Raw genomic sequence first — 12,497 nt, forward strand, 5'->3', positions numbered from 1 at the left:
TGAGAGAGAGAGAGAGAGAGAGAGAGAGAGAGAGAGAGGAGATACCCATTCTTCTAGTACTGTGTGTGACAGAGAGAGAGAGTAAGGGGGGGGAAGCCACTCCTCCTGTAGTGTGTGTGTGTGTGTGAGAAAGTAAGGGGGTCACCTATTCCTCCTGTAGGGTGTGTGAGGGGGACCCATTGCTCCATTCCTCTCTGTGAGTGTGTGTGTGTGCGTGAATGAGTGAGAGAAAGAGAAAGGGGGGCACCCATTCCTCCCCTAGTGTGTGTATGTGTGTGAGAGAGGGAGTGTGTGTAAGGAGGCACCCATTCCTTCTGTACTGTAAGTGTGTGTGTATGTCTGAAGTGGGGACCCATTCCTCCAGTACTCTCTCTGTGTGTGAGGGGGGGACCCGTTCCTCTGGTAGTGCGAATGTGTTTTTAAGGGGGGGCATCCATTCGTCCTGTGTGTGAGAGAGGGAGAGAGGGGTTCAGTCCCTTTCCTCCAGCAGTGGAGGTGGTCTCCTCCCTCGGCGACGGAGGGAGGGCGCTGGCTCTTTCCCTCCTTCTTTCCCTCCTTCTCTCTCTCTCTCTCTCTCTCTCTCTCTTCCCAACTTTCTGCTCCTCCCTCCTTCGCAGAAAAACTTTCCCGTCGCTCTGGGTCGGTTCCCGGCTCTCAGCGCTCCACGGATTCCAGAGCCAGCCAGCAGAGCCTCCCTCCTTCTTTCCTTCTTCCTTCCTTCCTTCCCTCCTTTTCTTCCTTCCTTCCTTCCCTCTGGGAGTCCAGTCTTTTCCTGTCACCGAGGGCTCCCCTCCATAGGAGGCTCCCCCACCGGCGCCCCCTTCCCAGGACAGAGCAAGTAAGTAACACAGGCTTGTAAGTAACAAGTAAGTAACAAAGGTTTGGCTCCGCTTTAACTCCTTTCTGGCTGAAGGCTATGGAATTCTGGGAGTTGGAGTTTGTTGTGGGGTCCCCCCACAACAAACTCCAAATCCCAGAATTCCATAGCCTTCAGCCAGAAAGGAGTTAAAGCGGAGCCAAACTGGGTTATATCTCCGGTGTGGATGTCTCTCCTCATCTATCCCAGCCTTTCTTCTACTCAGGAAGAGTTTTCGAAAGGCCTTCCATTTTGAGCACAGGAGGGGATTGCTATTGATGGGAGTGTCTTGGAGCTTTGATTTCTTGGGGCCTGTCCTCCATTTTTGTTTTCTCCTCCCCCTCCCCCCTTGGAAGGTCCTCCATTTTGGGGTGGCAGTGAGGAGGACCTCTGGGGCCACTCTGATTTCAGGAGGAGGAGGAGGAGAAGAGAGAGGAGAACCAAGGCAGCTTTTGTACTTTCTTTTGCATTTCTGTTGAGGTTTGGAGAAGAAGGACCTCCCTCTTTCTATGAAACTTCTGGGGGTAACCATGAATTCTCCTCTTTGGAGGAACTAGTTTCTTTCCTCAGGTCTTTTCTTTTAAAAAATTATATAGTCTCCACTTGGAACTCGTCCAGAGATGGGTTGAAGAAGTCATGGTTTTTCTTTCTGCCTCCCTCTTTCTCAGTTTTAAAAGTTTCAAAGCCAGGGGCCTGTTACAGATTTTTGGATTAGTTTCTTGATTCCCCCCCCCCCCAAAAAAAAAAAAAAAAAGTTCCTTCCACTTTGTCTATCCACTTAGTTGTAAACTGTGGTCACAGTTCATTTTCTGCCAAGGAAGCTTTGCTGGTGTGTAATCCAGACTTTTCCTGCCAGTGTTGTATGTTTCAGCGTAAAGCTAGAAGTGTATCTCCCCCCCCCCCCCCCCAGTTCTTCTGAAGCTTTGAGACCACAAACTTTGGGGTGGTTTTCAAAATGGATTACTATTATTATTATTATTATTATTATTATTAAAATTGGAGGGGATAGCTTGTGTGTGTGTGTGTGTACTGGCAGTTAGGCCATAGTGTTGACAACTGCTGGATTGCACAAACACATTTCCTCAATTAATTACCTTTGTGTGAGAGATTTGCGTAATGCCGTATTTTTTTCATGCCATGGTCACGTGGACGAAAACAAATGTTTTTGTAAATTGTGAAGTCGAAGGCTTTCATGGACGGCATCCATAGTTTTTTGTGGGTTTTTTGGGCTGTGTGGCCATGTTCTAGAAGAGTTTATTCCTGATGTTTCGCCAGCATCTATGGCTGGCGTCTAGATGCCAGCCACAGATGCTGGCGAAACATCAGGAAGAAACTCTTCTAGAACATGGCCACACAGCCCAAAAAACCCACAAAAATCTTTTGTGGATTGGTTGTGTGTGTGCATGTATGTAAGAAAGTGACAATTTAAAATGGCACAGTAGGGTATTGGGAATGAGTGTGGTTCAAGGTGCAACCAGCGCTGTCTTCCCGTTGGGAGGAATAAAGTGAGATGTCCTAGCAGACCTGTCCACACTACAAGAGTTCTTATGTGAAGCACTTTCTAACTTCTAAGGCCTTGAATCCTATTTACCGTATATACTCGACTATAACTCAACCTCATATATAAGTTGAGGGTAGGTTTTGGGGCCAAAATTATGGATTTTGATATGACCCATGGATAAGTCGAGGGTAAAAGCATATAACAAAAGAATCTAAAGCGGATGAAGCAAAGGAAAACAATGCCAAAGAACTTACAAAATTCCAGCAGGCAAAACTGTTTGTGCTCATACTAAAGGCTGGATGGATGAGAGACTAGAAAGGGGGGGGGGGGGGTCAGTGCTTCCAGGGCAGGTTAAACTCTTGCCTTTCACCATATATAATAATAATAGTAATAATAAGTTAATTTATATACCACCTTTCCAAAAAGATCAAAGTGGTTTACAAATTACATAAAAATATATAATACATTATATATATATATATATATATATATATATATATATATATATAGAGAGATAAAATACAGTACTTGCATTGACCCATGGATAAGTTGACCCAGGGTTTTTTGGGTCAGTTTTTTAACCTAAATTTCTAGACTTATACATAAGTATAATAAGTATACTGTATAAGTATACTGTATATAAGTATATAAAGTAGCTGCTTTGGATCCTATTTTGGGGGCAAGGCAGGAGATACATCCAATATAAATTGCTCCGCACACTCAGAACAACTGGGAAGAACTTGTTGGAAATTCCACCTTCTAAATATGTTATTACTTCCCAGATGGCCTTCTCAGTAGCGGCCCCACAAATCAGGAATAGTCTTCCCCACGAGCTCCATCTTATCACCCCCCCCCCCCCCGGAAACATTTAAAAAGAGGCTTATAACCTTCCTCTTCTGTCAAGCCTTCCCCCCTGGAAAATGAAGTCGTGTACTCTGATCCCTTTGACTCTCTTCCTCACCCTATTGATTGATTGATTGATTGAATGATTGTTTTTAGATTGTATATTTAGTGCTCTTGGTTTTATCTATTTTATGATGTGTTTTGTAATTGGTTTTAAACTCTATATAAACCGCTTTCATCTTTTTGGAAAAGCGGTATATAAATAAAATTTATTATTATTATTACTATTATTATTATTATCATTATAAACAAATAAATGAATAAAATCTTTGACACTGCTTGAATGGCTGTGGCTCAGTGTTGTGGAATCCTGGGATTTGCAGTTTGTTGTGGCACCAGAACTCTCTGACAGAGAAGGCTATATAGCTCACAAAACTACAGATCACAGAATTCCATAACACTAAGCCATGGCAGTTAAAGCGGTGTCAAACTGCGTTATTTCTGCAGTCCAGATTCGATCTATAGTGTCCAAGATAAAATGTTTTTGAGGTAGGCATTTGTCTGTTTTGTATGAACTTAGATACAACTTGAAGTCACATAACAACAAAGCTATGAAAGAGCTAGTAAGGGGTCACTGAGAGAAACAGCACATCCCAGGTGGTACATCCTTTTGCAAATAAGGACAAGGCCTCATTTAGAAGCTTAATTTTTTTTGAAGCGGGAGGGTGTTTTGTACTGGATACCATTTTGAGGCCCCACAGGCAGATTGCTATTTGGTCACAGCCCTGCAGGGTTGGATATATGGTTAATCACGTGGACTTGACAAGTAAGTGCTTGCACTAACCAAGGGAAAAACTAATTGAAAGTAGAACCCAAGTAGCTCTTTGTGTTGCCGAGCAGAATCACAGCTTCCAAAAGGAGACCTCCTGCTTTGGAAAGAGCCATTGCTTTTAAGCCATTCCTTCAAGAGTAAGATAAGCAAGATAATTTTGTGTCATGATCAGATATATATATAAAAAAATAGTAGATCCCTTCAGGTAAGTGATAAACTTACCTTCCCCTATTTTTACATGGAGGAACTGAGGTAGGAGGTGATGAGCCATGTTTCAACTTGCTAATGCTTTTTTCCCAGTGAGGCACATAGACCAGCTGAAAATAAGAAGCTATGTATAAAGTACCTTAACTTTCCCATAAATCAGGGCAAATTTACTAAGATTGCAGTTCCCTGTATACTGATCTAAGAGTAAACTCAACTTACTACAGCGAAACATATTTCGGAGAAGACATATAAAAGACTGTGCAGTGAGCCATTTTGTGCTCAGTAGGACTATAGAAGGTTTTGGATTGCACTGTTACATATTGAGGTGGATGAGTGCTAATGGTGACAATCATAGGTCGAGGGGAGTGTTTCTCCGGCTATCTGATGTGGGGGACTAGCAGTTATTATTTTTCAGCATGCCAGGGACCAGTACCATATTTATGCCCATTGGCTACGCTTGTTTCCTTCTTTCCTGGAAACTCGCAGAAACCAGCAGCCAACAGCTTGGGCCAGCACCAGTCCAGGAATTACTCACTTTGAATAATACAGCTCTAGGGAATATCCTGCAAATGTCTAGTGATGTATTTTCTTTATAGAAAGCTATGGAAGTTGTTCTAAAAGTATTATGGCTTTGGGGGGTGGGAGGGAAATAGTATGTCTTATTTTGTGCATTTATATTACAGATGCGGGGATGGGGGACACATTGAGCTGGATACCTATCTTAACTCTGGAGGAACAAGATTGAAGTCCACTTCCTGTAGCTTTAATTTCTGTGTGATAATTTATATTTAATGTCAAGCCATGTGTCTCTTCAGCTGTAAGAATGTGTGTGTGTGTGGTAGTTTTGCCAGTTTCTTCCTCTGAAATTTAACCTGCAGCACTTGGTGTTCATTGGCATTTTCCCATTCAAGTACCAACCAGAGCTGCCCCAGCTTAGCAGAATCTAAACATTGTGAAACTATTTCTAAGGATTTGACAAATGCCACAGTGTGGCATTGTGTCATAATGATGCCATCCCTGCTCATAAACCTTTCCTCCTTGCAAGCAAGAGTTTCTCTTGAAATAAAACATGCTGCTTGTGGAAGTTATGAATGTCAGACAGTTTCAGGGGCTACAAATGTCAGTGCTTAAGACAGTAGTTCCCAACCTTCCTAATGCCGCGACCTGTTAATACAGTTCCTCATGCTGTGGTGACCCAAACCCATGAAATTATTTTACTTCATAACTGTAATGAAATAGGTGTTTTCCAGTGGTCTTAGGCAGCCCCCATGAAAGGGTCATTTGACCCCCAAAGGGGTCCCGACCCACAGGTTGGGAACCACTGGCTTAAGATAAAAACAAATTCTAAACTTCTTGTGAAACCATTTGTACAAAGCGTTTTTATTGGAAGTAATTGTCACTGGGGCTTTTATTTCCAGGCAAATGAGTATAGGGTTGCAGTTCTGCCATTGCCATGTTTAAGGAGCATAGTGTATATCTTCTGAAATAATCTGTACAGTCTTAAATTTACATTAAACATGGGGAGAGGGGGCGATTTAAGTTTTTATTTAGGAGTCTGAAGTGACTTCAGACTGAACTGCAAGTAATGGCAGCTGTCACAATCTTATATGTTTTGTGAAACAAGTTTGACAGCTCTTGGTCCAGTTTCCTTATGGGACTTGTGCTTGTCTTGCAGAAACCACCAGCCCTATTGACAGTAACTGGCCCTCCTTGTTTGCAGTTTCAGTAGATAGCACAAACTAGCTGCACCACAGAATTGCAATTGCCTCCATAACATTACTGGGTTTGGTGGTATGGAAATGTCAGACATGACGTTTCCCCTCATTTTTACATGTTTGATAAATTGATGTGTCTCATAAATTAGTTTGGTATGTTTCATGAGCAAATTCTAACTGGGATGCATAATAGGTTGCTTGAATGAGGTTTATGGGGTACCTGTGTGCTATTACAGTCTCAGGTAAATTTTGCATGTCACGCTAAACCATAATTACTGATGTTCATGTGTTTGCTTGGGGAAACATTGTGGTAGAATTGGTAACAGTGTGGTATCAGCAATATTTCCACAGCATGCAGAGTGCCATGATCTCTCTATTGGCAATTACCTTTGAGAAGTATCATATCTTTCTGAATGTACTGTGCAGTCACAAGAAGCTGTAGTTGGTCTGCTTTCTTCACTGAAGCATATTGAATTCTATTGTAAAAAATGCTTTTGACAGTCTAGTTGTACCTCTGTCTTATGGTGGATAATTCAGTAGCTTCTCTCTGTGTCTCTCAGTGTGAATGAGACAAAGATCTTCAAATTGATGAATAGGTAAATGGTGCATTTTAATTAATTTGTGGGTTGTGGCCATCATGTAGATAAGGTTCGACAGTGGAACACACTCCCTCAGAGAGTGGTGGAGTCTCCTTCCTTGGGGGTCTTTAAACAGAGGCTGGATGGCCATCTGTCGGGGATGCTTTGATTGTGAGTTCTTGCATGGCAGGGGGTTGGACTGGGTGGCCCTTGTGGTCTCTTCCAACTCTACGATTCTATGATAAGGCTGAATGCATTTAGAAGTTGAGTTGGTGTCCAAGTCTTCTTGTCCATGCTTAGCAAGAGGGCTGAGTAATGGAAATATGTACAATTGTTTTCCCTTTCTGTTGTGGTCTGAATTTTTCTTTTATTGCTAGTTGCCTCATTGAGCTACATTGTGTGAAGGACGTAGCACTTCCTCCCTAAAAAACTAACAAACCCAGACTTATGAAAGACGTGTTCCCACTTTATGTCACATCACTGTGTCTGTGTTGAGGTAGATGTAGGACTGCCAGTTGACCAGAAAAGTGTGGTCTGAAATAATCCTGTAGATTTAATTTCTGTCCTGCAGAAATTGGTAAGTGAAACTTTCCATAACATAGAGATAAAACTGCAGATAGGTATTATGATTAAGTCTACAAACATATTTCTCTTCAAACGCAGAGGAGCAGAGGTTGTCTTAGTTGGCAAGCTTTTTAGTCATTGGCCACTATATGTTATATATATGTACAGTTTGAGTATCCCTTAACCAAAATGCTTGGGACTGTGTTTCATCAGACCCCCCTCCCCCCCACATTTTGGAATATACATAATGAGATATCTTGGAGATGGGACCCAAGTCTAAACATGAAAATAATTTTGAGCATAGACTGAAGTTTGTGTACACTGAACCATCAGAAAGGAAACGTGTCACTATCCGCACCCATGAAAAAAAATTGGATTTAGGAACATTTTGGATTTTCAAAATCAAATGCAGGGATACTCAACCTGTATTATACAAAAAAGCCAAGTAGTACATATTTAATTGTAAAGATAAACATTTTGTTAGAAGTATTTAAAGTGGGTAAGTCTAGAGTGAAACTGCTTTCACTCAATTTTATAATGGAAATGACTGGATATTTGGGAGAAATAAGTGCTTATAGCTCATGTTGTGGCTTCTTTGTCAAGAAATACTAAATTTTATAACCCTGGCCTAAAGACATTTTGTTCTACTCCTGACATGAGGAGGTGCTGTAACTCATTGACAGAGCACATATATGCTTTGCATGTAAAAGACTTCAGATTCAACCTCTGGCATCTCCAGGTACAATTAGCAGCTTGACTACATCAGCCCAAATATTCCAGGTACCAGTGGGAGTATTTTGCCCTGAATCCAGTCACACATTGTTAATAAAGCGATCAGATGTCATCTGGATGTCTACACAGTTCCCCAGCCTGAATGCAAATCAGCACCACTTTGTTGTCCCCTACTTCCATGGGTTACCTCTGCTGGTATTCTGGTCCTGCTGACGTCCTAGCTACACACCCTCAGATCTCTGCTGGTGATAACATCAGCAACGTCCCTATGAGGCATCCAGCAATGTGATCAAGGAAGGGAGGGCAATTGCATGGACAGTGGGGCTTTGCCAGGTGGAATCAGCTGGATGTGTGTGCAGGAATCTGGTGCTTGGACAGGATAGTGGCAGCAGCAGAGGATCCAGAGCACTGGGGAGGAAGGCTTTTTAATAATAATAATATAATAATAAATCTTTATTTCTATACTGCTTTTCCTGGGATCAAAGCGGTTTACAAATTCAAAACAACTATACAGCATAAGATTTACAATATAAAATACAATCAAAAGTACATTAGGTTAAAACATCATATAAAAGCAGTTAAAATCTCGAAATCACACTTAAACATCCTAATACATTTCACATTACAGGATAGGGAATAGGAGGATGCATTCTCTATGATGGATCAGGAGGGTATGCTAAACGAAACAAATGAGTTTTCAACATTATCTTGAAAACATCAAGGGAAGGACTGAGACGAATCTCTTCAGGGAGTTTATTCCAATGTGTAGGAGCAATAGATGTGAATGCTCGTTGGTGAGTTGCGGACAGTCTCACCTTGGGATATTCCAGTTGGTATTTGCCTGTTGTTCTGAGAGTGTGGGGCGGATTATGTATTTTCCCCTTCCCCACCAATGTATGGGTTCAACTGAAGTGGGTGACAGGCAGCACTGGCCCATTAAGGATAGCAGTATTTGCCACCCATCTGAATCTGGACCAATCCAGCTCCGAATATACAGCAAGAGCCAGTGAAACTGTATTTTCTGGAAAACTCCAGAGTAAAGGGGAACTTATTAATTTGGAGTACCAGCCAAAAGAACCAGATTCACCATGGAACTGGACTTGCATCATGTAAACTGATTGTAGCAGGGTTTTAGCCAGTGTAGATGGGTGGTAGGAAGGAAATGATAGAGGACTGTTGGTTGCCAGTATCAACAATAAATGTCTGATCATATAAGGCAGCTTCCTAACACATTAGGGTGTGCAGTCTGCAGCCTTCAGCTTAATTTGAAAAGCCCTCTGCAAGTTCTCAATTCTGGCAAGAGTGATCTGTCCTTTCCCTGGCAGCCTACTAGGTAGCGTGTCAGAGGGAGAGAGAGAAGAGGAAAAAGGGAATTACTTTGTTGGCTATCTTCACCCATGGCCAGCACACAGCCCCCGAGAGATTATCCCCAAAGGAATGTGGCCCTCAGCAGATGTATAACCTCTGTACTATATACAGTATGGCCTTGGCCTCCATGTTTCCAGTGGTCTGAAAAGGATGAATAGTTATCACCCAGATTAATTAAAGCCAGCATTTCTTTGCCAAAACAAAAATATGTTCTGTCCTGACTGGTGCAAGACACATGTAGTCGGAAGGACAGGTGTGAGGGGTTTGTATGTGAGAAAGGTATTGCTGTAAAGGGGCTCCTGTTTGTAATTTTGCAACTGTCTTCCATGGCACCTCACACTTGATGCAGTAGCATCCTTGTGCATTATGTCAAGTTTCTTTTTGCAACTTCCCTGGGATTTTAAAGTTCTTGCATTTAATTTAAAATAAGATGGCCACACATATTTTGGACTAAATACTTGAGGTGTGTTTCTAGTGAATACACTGGTGATATTATTGTCTCATAAAATTTGTTATTATTAACTAAATTTGTATGCCACTTTTCACCCCACATGAGTCCAAGTGCAGTTTACAGAACAATAAATCAAAACACTAATGAAAGCAATGAAAGTGAATTTGCTAGTTCTAAAAAAAAATCAAAGATAAGGCAGGCAAAATTTTAAAAGAGACTTTCATTTTCCTGTCTCTTAACTGAAGCTGTTATGAGATCATGGCAATATGGATGTTTCCATTTCCATGATAATCTAAGAGATAGTTATCTGATGTAGGGTACTGGTAATTCCCCACCCCACCCTAATATGCCCAGAACTAGTACCTTTGGCAACCATTGTTTCTTTCTTGGAAGTTGTCAATGGACCAGCAGCTGATGGTTTATGACCAGTTTCAGTCCATGAACCACCACTTTGAATAGCACTGGTCTAATCATCAATATTAATCTTGTCTCATGATTTGAAAAACCTAACATATTAGTGATACTTTTGAAAAGGGTAGCACATTACTCATTTTACAGTACAATAGTGTTTTTTTAAACTTAGAATTAAAAAAAATCCTCCAGTACCCTCAAAGGAGCCTCCTTTCCCAACAACTGGTGGAAATAACAGAAAAACATTATTTGTTACCTTCCGAAAGTACCAGCTATTTTGCCAAATGAATGCTGTTTAGTCCTTGTTATCCCCCAAAATAATACATCACAGATAATGTCATTATTTGCACTTAGCATTTTGTAAAATGATGAAATGTTGTTTGTGTTGGTATAGATCTTTTGGTGTCTCTCTGTTTCAAATGCCATGCTTTTGATGAATAATATACAGTCATCCCTCCATATTTGCGGCTTTGATATTTGCGGATTTGATTATTCACAGATTTCATTAATATGTTCTCTCTGCGACTCTCTAGGTCCTCCAGTGCAACTCTGTGGTCAACTTTAACTAAAAGTTGCACTGAAAGACCATTTGTAGCTACTCCAGTGCCATTCTATGGTCAGTGTCTGTTGGACATTGACCACAGAGTTGCACTGGAGGACCTAGAGATTCCTAGAGAGGTGTCCTCTCAGGTAAAAACAGTGTTTTTGTTATTTGCGGTTTTTCCATATTCACGGGGGTCTTGTTCCCCTAACCCTAGCGAATATGGAGGGACAGCTGTAGTTCTAATTTTGAACTGTACTTTCTTAATATGCAATCCTCTGAACATTGACATTAACAATTGTATTATATACCCTACTTATCCTATAATGAGTACAGAAATTGAAGAATTTTGTATGCATTCATGTGGTGCAACACTTGTTAGATGGGCTGACCACTGCTTTGAACATGTGATACTGTATGTCTATGCAATATCAATACAAACTTGAATGAATATGGAAGGGAGTACAATGAGTAGACTCAGAAAAATAATGTACTTAGCAGTCTGATTTATACATGTTTATTCAGAAATAAGCCTCACTGACTTCAGTGAAATAAGTGTGGATAATATTACAGCCTTCTGGTCTAAAACTAGAAAACTTAATAAAAATTAAGTAGTTCTGTGGTGGACAGAAACCAAACGAGGAAGCTTCACAGTTGTTCCATGTTTCTGAGACATGTTGTGTTGATGTGAATTGTGAGGAAAAGGTTGTCGCAATCTGGGGATCCCAGTCAGCTGAGCCAGAATTTATAGTGTACACCAATGGATATGGTTAAATTGAAATGTTAGCAGAGATTTTTTTAAATTCCTCTAATTAAAAACTGAACTAAAGCTAGGATTTCCGCAAACACCTGGTAGTAATCTAAATCCACTCCCACACAAGTGAGTGGTGTAGTAGTTCAGCTAGAGCAAGGTGAGGTCAGTGCTGAGCTATTTAGATTTCCCTCTTTGGGCAACATGAAGGAGGCTGCACTGGAGGCGGTGTGTGTGTGTGTGTCTGATTTTGTTCCAAAACTCTCTAATCCATGTCCACTGTAGTGATAATTAGGCCCCAGATATTGCCCGTTATATGTTGCAAGACACTACAGATTTAAATCTTTGCTACAGTAATTGAGATGATTGTAATATTTATAGGTATCATCTAATTTATTGTACATTTTTAGATAAAGCCAGTAAAATTATGCTTCTTTTGGAAATTGGGCTTATGCAGCACCTATGTAAATAATATATAGCTTTTTCCAGAATTCCAAGAACCAAAATATTCCAGAGTTCAAAATTGTCTACATGGGTGAGATAATGACACCTTTGTTTTTTGATGTGAACAATTTGCTTATTAAATTTGATCAAGGGCTGGAGCTTAGTAGTAGGAACCTTGTCTTGCAAACAAATAACCCATTTCACTTTTGGTGTCTCCAGGTAGGACTGGGAAAGACTCTTGTCTGATACTGTAGAATTGCTGGCAGTTGTTGTAGATACTAAACAGGTAGACTGACTCAGAATCTGGCTGCTTCTTATATATCATCCCGATTTGCCTAAGGACTAATGAGAAGTTTTCCACTACAAGGCTACAAAGCTTTAAGATCTTTTAAAAATAAGTCGTTTCATTTACTTTTTCATTTTCTAAACTGCTTGCTGAATAGATGGAACATATGATGAATGTTGTTTTGATGAAGAGAGAACATTTTTGTACAAAACTTTTCTTTGTTCTGAAATGTATTCTTCCTTTCCACCTTTCAGCAATTCAAGATATTTTCTAAGATACGTTTTGCTGATATTGTTGCAAAGAAGGATTTGATGAAGCACACTTTTCTAGTATAGGTGCTCTTTGTACTCATATATTGGCTAAAATAGCAAATGTATAATTTTTACCATTTTGAGAAATAATACACCAGTAATCAAT

At 40.6% G+C, this 12,497-nt stretch overlaps 1 protein-coding gene across 2 annotated transcripts in view; it reads left to right on the plus strand.

Annotated features, from left to right (window-relative positions):
• Positions 1-620: 620 nt before the first annotated feature.
• Positions 621-12,497, plus strand: part of TEAD3 (TEA domain transcription factor 3) — a 94,516-nt gene continuing 82,639 nt past the window's right edge. For both annotated transcript variants that reach the window (XM_089514804.1, XM_089514805.1), the window contains exon 1: positions 621-838. The gene's annotated coding sequence lies outside the window, so the exon portion shown is untranslated. The remainder of the gene's footprint in view (positions 839-12,497) is intronic.

Source organism: Sceloporus occidentalis, unplaced genomic scaffold (genome assembly GCF_023333645.1).
Source record: "Sceloporus occidentalis isolate IW3139 unplaced genomic scaffold, rSceOcc1.0.p SCAF_3, whole genome shotgun sequence".
Taxonomy (NCBI): domain Eukaryota; kingdom Metazoa; phylum Chordata; class Lepidosauria; order Squamata; family Phrynosomatidae; genus Sceloporus; species Sceloporus occidentalis.